This window comes from Mustela nivalis (genome assembly GCF_964662115.1).
Source record: "Mustela nivalis genome assembly, chromosome: 2".
Taxonomy (NCBI): Eukaryota; Metazoa; Chordata; class Mammalia; order Carnivora; family Mustelidae; genus Mustela; species Mustela nivalis.
In genome coordinates this window covers 1,510,906-1,521,337 of record NC_139021.1, presented here as the reverse complement: position 1 = coordinate 1,521,337, position 10,432 = coordinate 1,510,906, and positions in this window count along the sequence as shown.

Below are 10,432 nucleotides of genomic sequence, written 5' to 3'. Positions count from 1 at the left end.
ACAAAAAACCCCAGCAGAACTAATCAACGAAACGAGGAGCTGGTTCTTTGAAAGAATGAATAAGATTGATAAACCCCTAGCCAGACTTATCAAGAAGAAAAGAGAAAGGACCTGAATTAATAAAATCATGAATGAAAGAGGAGAGATCACAACCACCACCAAAGAAATACAAACAGTTACAAGAACATATTATGCGCAGCTATATGCCAACAAATTAGACAATCTGGGAGAAATGGATGCATTCCTAGACACCTAGAGACTACCAAAACTGGACCGGGAAGAAACAGAAAACCTAAACAGACTCATGACCAGGAAGGAGATTGAAGCAGTCATCAAAAATCTCCCAACAAACAAGAGCCCTAGGCTAGACAGCTTCCCAGGGGAATTCTACCAAATGCTTAAAGAAGAATTAATATCTATTCTTCTGAAGTTGTTTCAAAAAATTGAACTGGAAGGAAAACTTCCAAACTCTTTCCATGAGGCCAGCATTACCTTGATCCCAAAACCTGACAAAGACCCTATCAGAAAGGAGAATTACAGACAAATATCCCTGATGAGCATGGATGCCAAAATTCTCACCAAGATACTAGTCACTTAAGATCCAACAGTACGTTGAAAGGATTACTCACCACGACCAAGTGGGATTTATTCCTGGGCTGCAAGGTTGGTTCAAATCCACAAATTAATCCATGTGATACAATACATTAGTAAAAGACAGAATAAGAACCATATGATCCTCTCAGTAGATGCAGAAAAAGCATTTGACAAAGCACAGCATCCTTTCTTGATTAAAACTCTCCACAATGAAGGGATAGAGGGTACATACCTCAATACTATAAAAGCCACCTGTGAAAAACCCTCAGTGAATATCATATCATTCTCATTGGGGCAAAACAGAGAGCAGGGTCAGATAGTTTCCCAGGGGAATTCTACCAAATACTTAAAGAAGAATTAGTATCTATTCTTTTGAAGTTGTTTCAAAAAATCGAAATGGAAGGAAAACTTCCAAACCGTTTCTATGAGGTCAGCATCACCTTGACCCCAAAACCTGACAGAGACTCCACCAAACAGGAGAATTACAAATGATGATGAACCCTGATAAACATGGATGCTAAAATTCTCACCAATGTATTAGCCACTAGGATCTAACAGTACCTTAATAGGATTACTCATCACGACCTCATGGGATTTATTCCTGGGCTGCAAGCTTGGTTCAACATTCACAAATCAATCAGTGTGATACACCACATTAATAAAATACAGAACAAGAACCATATGATCATCTCAATAGATGCAGAAAAAGCATTTGAGAACATACATCTTTTTTTTTTTTAAGGGACAGAGACAGTGACAGAGATAGTGAGAGAAAGCACCAGCAGGGAGGAGAGGGAGATGCAGGCTATCAGCTGAGCAGGTAGCCTGTTGCAGGGATTGGCCCCAGGAGCCTGGCATCATGACCTGAGCCAAAGGCAGACGCTTAACCCAACTGAGACACCCAGATGCCCCTACAACATGCTTTCTTGATTAAAACTTTTCACAGTGTAGAGATAGAGGGTACATACCTCAAAATCATAAAATCCACCTATGAAAAACCCGCAGCAAATATCATTCTCAATGGGGAAAAACGGAGAACTTTCCCCCTGGTCAGAAACACGACAGGGATGTTCAATATCACCACTGTCATTCAGCATAGTGCTAGAGGTCCCAGTCTCATCAGTCAGACAACAACAAAAAAATAAAATAAAAGACATCCAAATCTGCAAAGAAGAAGTCAAACTTTCACTCTTTGCAGATGACATGATACTCTATGTAAAAACCCAAAAGACTCCACCCCAATACTGCTAGAAATCATATAGGAATTCAGTAAGTGACAGAATATAAAATCAATACACAGAAGTCAGCTGCATTTTATACACTAACAATGAGACAGAATAAAGAGAAATGAAGGATCAATCCCATATACAATTGTACCCCAAAACACAAGATATGTAGGAATAAACCGAACCAAAGAGGTAAAGGATTTTCTTTGGATCCTTTGGATCTTCTTCAGGATCCTAAAGTACCCAGAAAACTACAGAACACTCGTGAAAGAAACTTTGAAGAAGATACAAAGAAATTGAAAATCATCCCATGTTCATGGATTGGAACAACAAATACTGTGAAAATGTCTGTGCTACCTGGAGCAATCTACATATCCAATGAAATCCCTACCAAAATACCATCAACTTTTTTTCAAAGAAATAGAAAAAATAACCCTTAAATTTGCATGGAACTAGAAAAGACCCTGAACAGCCAGAGGTATGTTGGAAAAGAAATCCAAAACCGGTGACATCACAATTCCGGATGTCAGGTTCTATTACAAGGCTGTATTCATCAAGACAGTATGGTACTGGCACAAAAACAGACACATAAATCAGTGGAACAGAGTAGAGAGTCCAGAAATGGATCCTCAATTCTATGGTCAACTAGTCTTAGACAAAGCAGGGAAGACTATCCAATGAAAAAAAGACAGTATCTTCAACAAATGGTGTTGGGAAAATTGGACAGCCACATGCAGAAAAATGAAACTGGGCCATTTTTTTACACCACAGAAAAATAGGCTACAAAATGGATGAAAGACCTCAAATTGAGACAGGAATCCAACAAAATCCTTGAGAAGAACACAGGGAGCAGCTTCTTCAACCTCGCCCACAGCAACTTCTTCCTAGAAACATCATCAAAGGCAAGGGAAGCAAGGGCAAAAATGAAATATTGGGACTTCATCGAGTTAAATCTTTTGCACAGCAAAGGAAACAGTCAACAAAATGAAAAGACAACCAACAAAATGGGAGAAAATATTCACAAATGACATCAGATAAAGGGCTAGTATTCAAAATCTAGAAAGAACTTATCAAACTCAACACCCAAAGAACGAATAATCCAATCAAGAAATGGGCAAAAGACATGAGCAGACATTTCTGCAAAGAAGATACCAAAATGGCCAATAGACATATGAAAAAGTGCTCCACATCACTCAACATCAGGGAAATACAAATCAAAACCACAGTGAGATCCCACCTCACACCAGTCAGAATGGCTAAAATTAATAAGTCAGGAAACAACAGATGTTGGCGAAGATGCACAGAAAGGGCAACCCTCCTACACTGTTGGTGGGAATGCAAGCTGGTGCAGCCGCTCTGGAAGACAGTATGGAGATTCTTCAAAGAGTTAAAAATAGAGCTACCCTACGACCCAGCAACTATAGTGACATTTACCCCCAAAGACACAAATGTAGTAATGTGAAGGGGCACATATACTCCAATGTACAGCAGCAATGTCCACAACAGCCAAACTATGGGAAAAGCCTCAATGGCTATTACACGGGAAGACTATGCAGCCATCAAAAATGAAATCTTGCCATTTTCAATGACATGGATGGTTGGAGAGGATATTATCCTAAGCAAAATAAGTCAATCAGAGAAAGTCAATTATCATATGATCTCATATGATTTAAGAAACAAGGCAAGGAAAAAAAAAAAGAAACAAGGCAGAGGATCGTAGGGGAAGAGAGGAAAAAAATAAAACAAGATGAAACTAGAGAGGGAGACAGACCTTAACAGGCTCTTAATCACGGGAAACGAACTGGTTGGTGAACACTGTGGTGGGAGGTATGTGTTGTAATGAACACTGGGTGTTGTATAAGACTGATGAATCCCAGACCCATACCTCTGAAGTAAATAACATGTGTTAATTAATTGAATTTAAATAAAAATTTTAAAAAGTAAGCATTCTGACTTTGCACTCCGCTGCTCCATCACTTTCTAGTAGCCAGCTGACAGAGATTCCCTCCCCTGAGGTTTATCTCCCAATATAGCACCCCAAATTCACATCCCTGCAACTTCCACCCTGCAAACAGCAGCTCCTTTTCTATTCGTAGATTGGCAGCCGTCCTTCTCCCCGACGTCCACTTGATTTCGCAGGTGTTCAGAATGATTTGTGACGATCTAGCTGAATTCCGGGGAAACAGACGAGATTAGGATTCCCTACTCCTCCACCATCTTAACTCCTCCCCAAAGCCTCTCCTTTTAAAGGGATTTAATTGGTCTCGGGCCCTGCAGACCTCTTCTGCTTCTACTGGTTATCAGTTCTGGGCTGGTCTCGGCAACGCCCAGGCCGTGCTGGTCTCAGCAATGTCTGGTCTTAGTAGCCATGCCCTTGACACAAGCCACTGTTCGACGTGAGTGACGCCATCTTGCTCTCTACTGACGGCGGTGGCACAAGCATGGCTCCTACCCTCCGGCATGCAGCTCCCTCGAGCACTTCCTGCTGGCAAAGTAGAAATGTGGAGGGCAGAGTGGCCATGGGAAGCTGGGCACAGAGGCCAGTGGCATGGACCTGAGCCCTGACTTCACTACCAGCGGCCCTCCTGCCACTAAGGCCAGGCACCCTTCAGGACTCCTGCACGCCATAGGGAGTAGAGTGGACCAATGCTGCAGCCAAGGACAACAAACAGGAAGCTTGGGCCTGGCCGGCATCTCAGAACACCCTCCACCATCCTCCCTGCACTGAGGGCAGACTCGGCCACTCCTCCTGGCTCCTGCTGCCCTTCCCAGCATCAGCCCCCTATGAACTCACGCACGAAGCACACTCAGAGCTGTCAGCCCCGCTTCACCCCAGTCTGCCCTCCACTGCTTCACAACACCCCCCCACAGGCTCACACACTATCACACATGTGTGCATCCTCATACATACATATGTACACACACAGACGTGCGTGTACACACTGCCCCACGCCCACTCACGCATACGCACACACGTGCTCGCATGTCCATGTGCACCAAGCCTGAGAGTGTCAAACTCAGTCCAGCTTCCTGGCCTTCAGGAGGAATCGCTCTGCAAGACCCCCATATCTCACTGACCTGCTGTCCTTCATGGCTGGCAGGCTCTCCTGTGAGAGTCTGGGGGCCCTGAGTACTTCCCACATGATTGGCTGGAAGGGCATGAGAGGGCAGGAGGGAGGCAGCCTTCCTGCACTGGGAAGACACCCTGGGGTCTCTTCCCCACAGTGACAACACTGTATCAGGCAGGCCTGCTTTGGTGTCCCCAGACCAGTCAATCTGGTCTTGGCCGTGTGGCCTCTCCTTCCACAACTTTAAATTTGTCAGTAAGCTAAAGTGCCCTCCCCAGGGGAAGTTTAAGGGGATAAAACGTGTAGCATGTCCGGCCCAGCAGGGAAGCAGGAGACGATATGATGGGGAAGAGGGGGGCGATGACTTTGGGGCCACGAGCTGTGGGGTTCGCATCAAGGCATCGGGAAGACAGGTGAAAGGGAGTTTGCAGAAGGGCCTGGGAGGGCGCGTGCAGCAAGAGAAGCTTCTAGAGCTCCAGAGCACATGGAACTGGTGGCTTCAGGGTCACGCTCCTCACCGGAAGACAGCACGGGGGACAGTGGAGACTGAGCTGGCTCAGGACCCTGGGCCTTCCCTGCTGGGTCCAGACCCGGAGCTCATATCCTTTTGCCAGATAGGGTGGGTCTGGGCGGGACTGACACGGCCATCTTCGCCCAGCTGGGGGAATGCCAGCAAAGGTGGCTTTGAAGGAGCTTCCCAAACCCCTTCACGGGTGAGCTCCGGTGGCCCCAGCCGAGCAGGGAAAGGAAAGTGGCTCATCTGTGGGCACACACCCTCAGCCTCAGGACCCCGGCTTCCTCCTCATCCTCTAGCCCACGTTACCCTGTTTCCACCCCCACCAGGCCCACTCTACCCACAGTGGGCACCACCCCCGGCCTGTGGTGCCCAGCCTGGCACCTGTCCCCTGGGAGGCCCTCTGTCACTGTGCTGCCTCCTGTAGGATCATGTCTGGCCCTGGGGAAGCCAGCTGGCTGCCTGGAGGCTGGCGCGCCCTGTGGGGGGCCACCACCTTGCTGGTTCCGCTACCGAAGCCTGGCCAGTGGGGCAGGCAGGGGCCTGGCAGACATCGGTCTGCAAACAGGAGCCAGGTAGGGGAGGACTTGTCCAACTGGAGTTGAGGAGGCCCCCCGCCCTGAAGTCATTTAGCTATTCATTCACTCCACAAATATTTATTGTGCCTCCCACATGGCGGGCATGGTGCCCAGCCTTGGCTCGCTGTGGTCTTGGCTGGGGTTGGAAGGGCCAATGGTTTTCACAGGAAGGAGGGCCCTGGGGGCTAGTGAGTGCCAGCCTGTGGCAGCAGAGAATGGCTTCTTCTCCCCCTCCTCCTCCTCCTCCCCTTCCCCCTCCTCCTTCTTCTTCTAAGATTATTTATTCATTTGTTTGTTTGGGTCAGAATGCCCAGCAGGGAGGGGGCAGAGGGAGAGAGAGAAGCAGACTCCCCACTGAGCAGGGAACCTGAGGCAGGACTCAATCCCAGGACCCCAGGATCATGACCCAAGCCAAAGGAGGACACTTCACCCACTGAGCCACCAGGTGCCCCAAGGGAATGGCTTCCTCTTGGGCTTCCCACAGTTCCAGGTAGTAGAGAGACCTACTCAAGAAAGCCTCTGGGCTCAGTGGCAGGAGCACCTGGCTCCCACACCTGGCTGTGTCCTCCCTGCAGTGATGCCCTGGGCAAGCTTCCTGCCTTGCTGGCCTCACCTTTACCACAGAGTCCCCCATGTGGCCAGCCTCGGAAGGCCCTGCTGAGTTCTAGTGAGACGATGCCACAGACAGCTCCTGTGCCCGCTCATACTCTCTGCCCCACAACCCCTTGCGGGTGCCTGGCTCTCAGTGCTGGGACCAAAATTCTGGGGCTGGGGCTTGTGCCAGGATCTTAGCAAGGTTGGCCAGCAATGCCAGAAAAATAGATGCCCCCTCAGTCCCTGAGGTGCCCCAAGTCCCTTGCCAGGTGGGACAGTCAGAGGGGAAAGTTCTACACAAATACCATGTGATTCCCGTGGGAGGAACCCATGGCCTGCAGTGGCAACTGGCTAGTCACTGCCTTCTCTTCATCATCTCCCCCAGAGAGGTCCCTTTACCTCCTGAATGAATCAGGGGCTCTACAACCCTCCCTTCGGGGTCTGCTTCTAGAGGGGCTCCAACTGGTCACCTTCAGTGGCCGGCACACAGTCGGTCCCCCAGCAGCCACGGCAATGGCTGTGAGTATCCAGTAGTAGTGGACACCTGCATGGTAGACCAGATGTCTGTGTGCATGTGACCTAGGATCTGGAAGCCTGTGATTTCATCTTCCCTGGGCTGCCAAGTCCACCGGAGCAGTCCCGGGTGGCAGCTGAGCCAGCCATCTCCCCCCAAGGGAGCCCCATCTCCAGAAGCAGCCATGGACAGGCAGGCCTGAGCTGGGAATCTCAGGGTCTGGTCCAAGGCCTGGCAGTGCAGTTTAGTGGGAGTGCCGAGCACGGCACCAAGGCTAAGAGCCCTGGTCTCCCACCTTAGGTTGTGGGGCTTCCTCTAGGCTGACCCTGAGGATCAAACACTGTTTGGGTGGGAAATGCTCGGTGACCTCTAAAGTCTGGCCACCATCCCAGAGCTCTTGTATCCCAGAATTCCCCAGAAAGCTGTGTTGACACCGGCATCAAGACTTCTGGGGAAGGGAGAAATGTCATGAACACTGTGACCTTTGGTGCCGTTAACTGGAAGAACTGATCAAGGGTATGGAGAGTCTAGGCCACCTGAAGCAAGAAGGAATCATATGGGGGGGATATGAGAGAGAGAAAGGGCCGAAGAAGGGAGAGGCATCCACAAGACAAGATGCACAGTAGACAGGAGGGGTGCACTGGGGAAGGTTAAACCAGCAGCTCGTCCACAAAACCATGCAGTTGTACACATGTGCTTAAGTTTACTACAAATTATATGCATATAAAAGACATGTAGCACACCAGTCATGAAGAATGAAAAAATGCACAGTACTCCTTATGGTCCCCCCCGACGGCCAACAGATGTGGCCAGGTGCCTTGCTGGGTTTCTTGCAGCACAAGGGAAGTGCCCATTCTGACTGAAGTACTGACTGATATTTCCCTCTGTATCACAGGCTAAGAGGAATGTGGAACAATACAGACGTCGCAGGTGAGGGTCACTCATCAACACTGTCTGTGAATTCTCTGTGCGAGTGGATACTGGTTTTCAAATTCTGGAAGAGGACATCCCGCCAGATTGGGGCCACTCACAGTGGTAACAATCACTCCTGCGTGATCAGCGTTTCCCTGTCACTTTCTTAAGTGTAAATAACCCCAAAAAGGATCCATTGAGACGTGGTTTTCTCTGATGATCTGCCGATTTCTGTGGTGTGGACCATCCCCTCTGGCTGACCTCTGCTGCCAGGGTCATGCCCCTGGGCCCTGAGTGAGGAAGAGGAACACGGAGGCGCCGCCACGTCACAGCCCCGCCGTCAGGTGCAGTGGGCAGAGCCACCACAAGAGACTAGATGATGGTCACATGTGGCAAAATAATCCGAAGTAGTCAGTTCTGAGTATCACCTTTGTTGTAATATGGCTTATTAAATTGCAAGGTGATAGAACTTAACTTGACATATGACCATCCTTACCGAAAGCTCCCCAAATTCTTGAAAGTCGGACGGCTGACTCTGGGGCACACCACTGCTGTCCCTGCAGTGTCCCTGCAGTGGCCGGGGGAAAGGGAGGGGAGGCAGCTGGTAGGGAATGGTTGGGGGGAGCGGGAGAAGGAAGCAAGCATCGGAGACAGAACAGTGAGTGGAAAGTCAGGTCGGAGGAAAGGGAGAGACGCCGGGGGGCTGGGGTAGCTCGGGGGCAAAGCTTGTGGCCCCCCAGCCGATCAGTGGGCCTCAGACATGCTGTGGTCTGTGGAGAGGATGGCCAGGGCTGGTCGGCACTGGGGCCACAGGAGGGTGCCTAGGGCTGTTTGCACCATGGGGTCTGTGGCCAGAGTTTCCCAACCTCACGGGGGCTGCGAAGACCATGCTCACACAGAAGAGGACACGCTGTAAGGTTAATTCAGCTGTGTCCCACTGTTAGGACTTGGGGGATGGATTTTCTTGATTAAATTTTAAAAGATAAGAGGAATAGGAATGGGGTGCCTGGGTGGCTGATGGCATCTTAACCAACCGCAGGTGACGTGCGGAGCCCAGCAAAGTCCGAGAGCTGTGGTTTGGGATCACAAAACCTCTCCTCTAGCTTCCTGTTTCCCCAGCTCCAAGCAAACTAACATTACTGTTTAGGTTATTTGGATTTGTCAGGGAAAAGGGTTCCTTTGCTTGAAAACCAAACGTATCTCTTCAGTTCCGCTTGTCTAAGTGGTCTGTGGGGGTGACCAGACTTCCGTCTTGCTCTGTTTGCCATAAAGAAGGCCAAGAGCAGGTCTGAGGCTCTGACCATGAGCGAGGAGGCAGCACTGGACAGCCACAGAACTTTCCATCCCAGTCCCATGTGCTTCCTCAGCTCCTTCTGGAGGCCCAGACGTGCTTCTGATAGATCGAACAAGGCAAGGAGCTACCCCGCAGGGAGACACACCAGACCCTCTCAAATGGTGCAGATCTAAACTTTTTTTTTTTTTCTATATGTGTCCCAAAGAGAAGGAGTGCTCTAACTTAGCTTTTACAGTTGCGGCAAGTTTGAAATATGCTTTCAATCATGCCTTCATTTTCTTATTTGTCAGATAGAGGCGCGAGTGAAGAACAAGAGCTCACCACGCACCACGCAGTGATCCGTCCGCCGTCGCCACGCAGCAGCGGCTGTCTTCTCCCTCGCAGGGGGTTCTGCTGTAAGGATTTCCCATCACAAGCTCAGGGTTTCTGGCTGTTCCTGTTCTGTTTCTGATACAAAGCTTGTATCATTTGGGGGACTCTTCTGCAAAAAGAACCCAATAGTATGTAGGGAGTGTGACTTTTTCACTCAAAATAATTCCCTTGAGTTTCATTCAGGTTGTTGCATGTGCCACTATTTCAACCCTTTCATTGTTGAGAAATGTTCCACAGTGTGGATACACCACAGCTGGCTTAACCACTTGCTTCCTGAGGGGCATATAAGTGGTTCCCAGTTTATTTACTATTATGAATGAAGTCCCATCACGAATTCAGTGAAAGGGCAGGTTATAAAATCAATGCACAGAAATCAGTTCTATTTCTAGACACCAACAAGAAGCCAGAAGAGAGAGAGATTAAGGAGTCAGTCCCATTTACAATTGCACACCAAACTGTAAGATACCTAGGAATAAATCTAACCAAAGAGGCAAAGAATCTGTACTCAGAAAACTAGAGAATACTCACGAAAGAAATTGAGGAAGACACAAAGAAATAGAAAAACATTCTATGTTCATGGATTGGAAGAACAAATATTGTGAAAATATCTAGGCTACTTAGAGCAATCTACACATTTAATGCAATCCCTATTGAAACACCTTCTACTTTTTTTCAAAGAAATGGAACAAATAATTCTAAAAATTTGTATGGAACCAGAAAAGACCCTGAGCCTGGGTGGCTCAGTGGGTTAAAGCCTCAGCCTTTG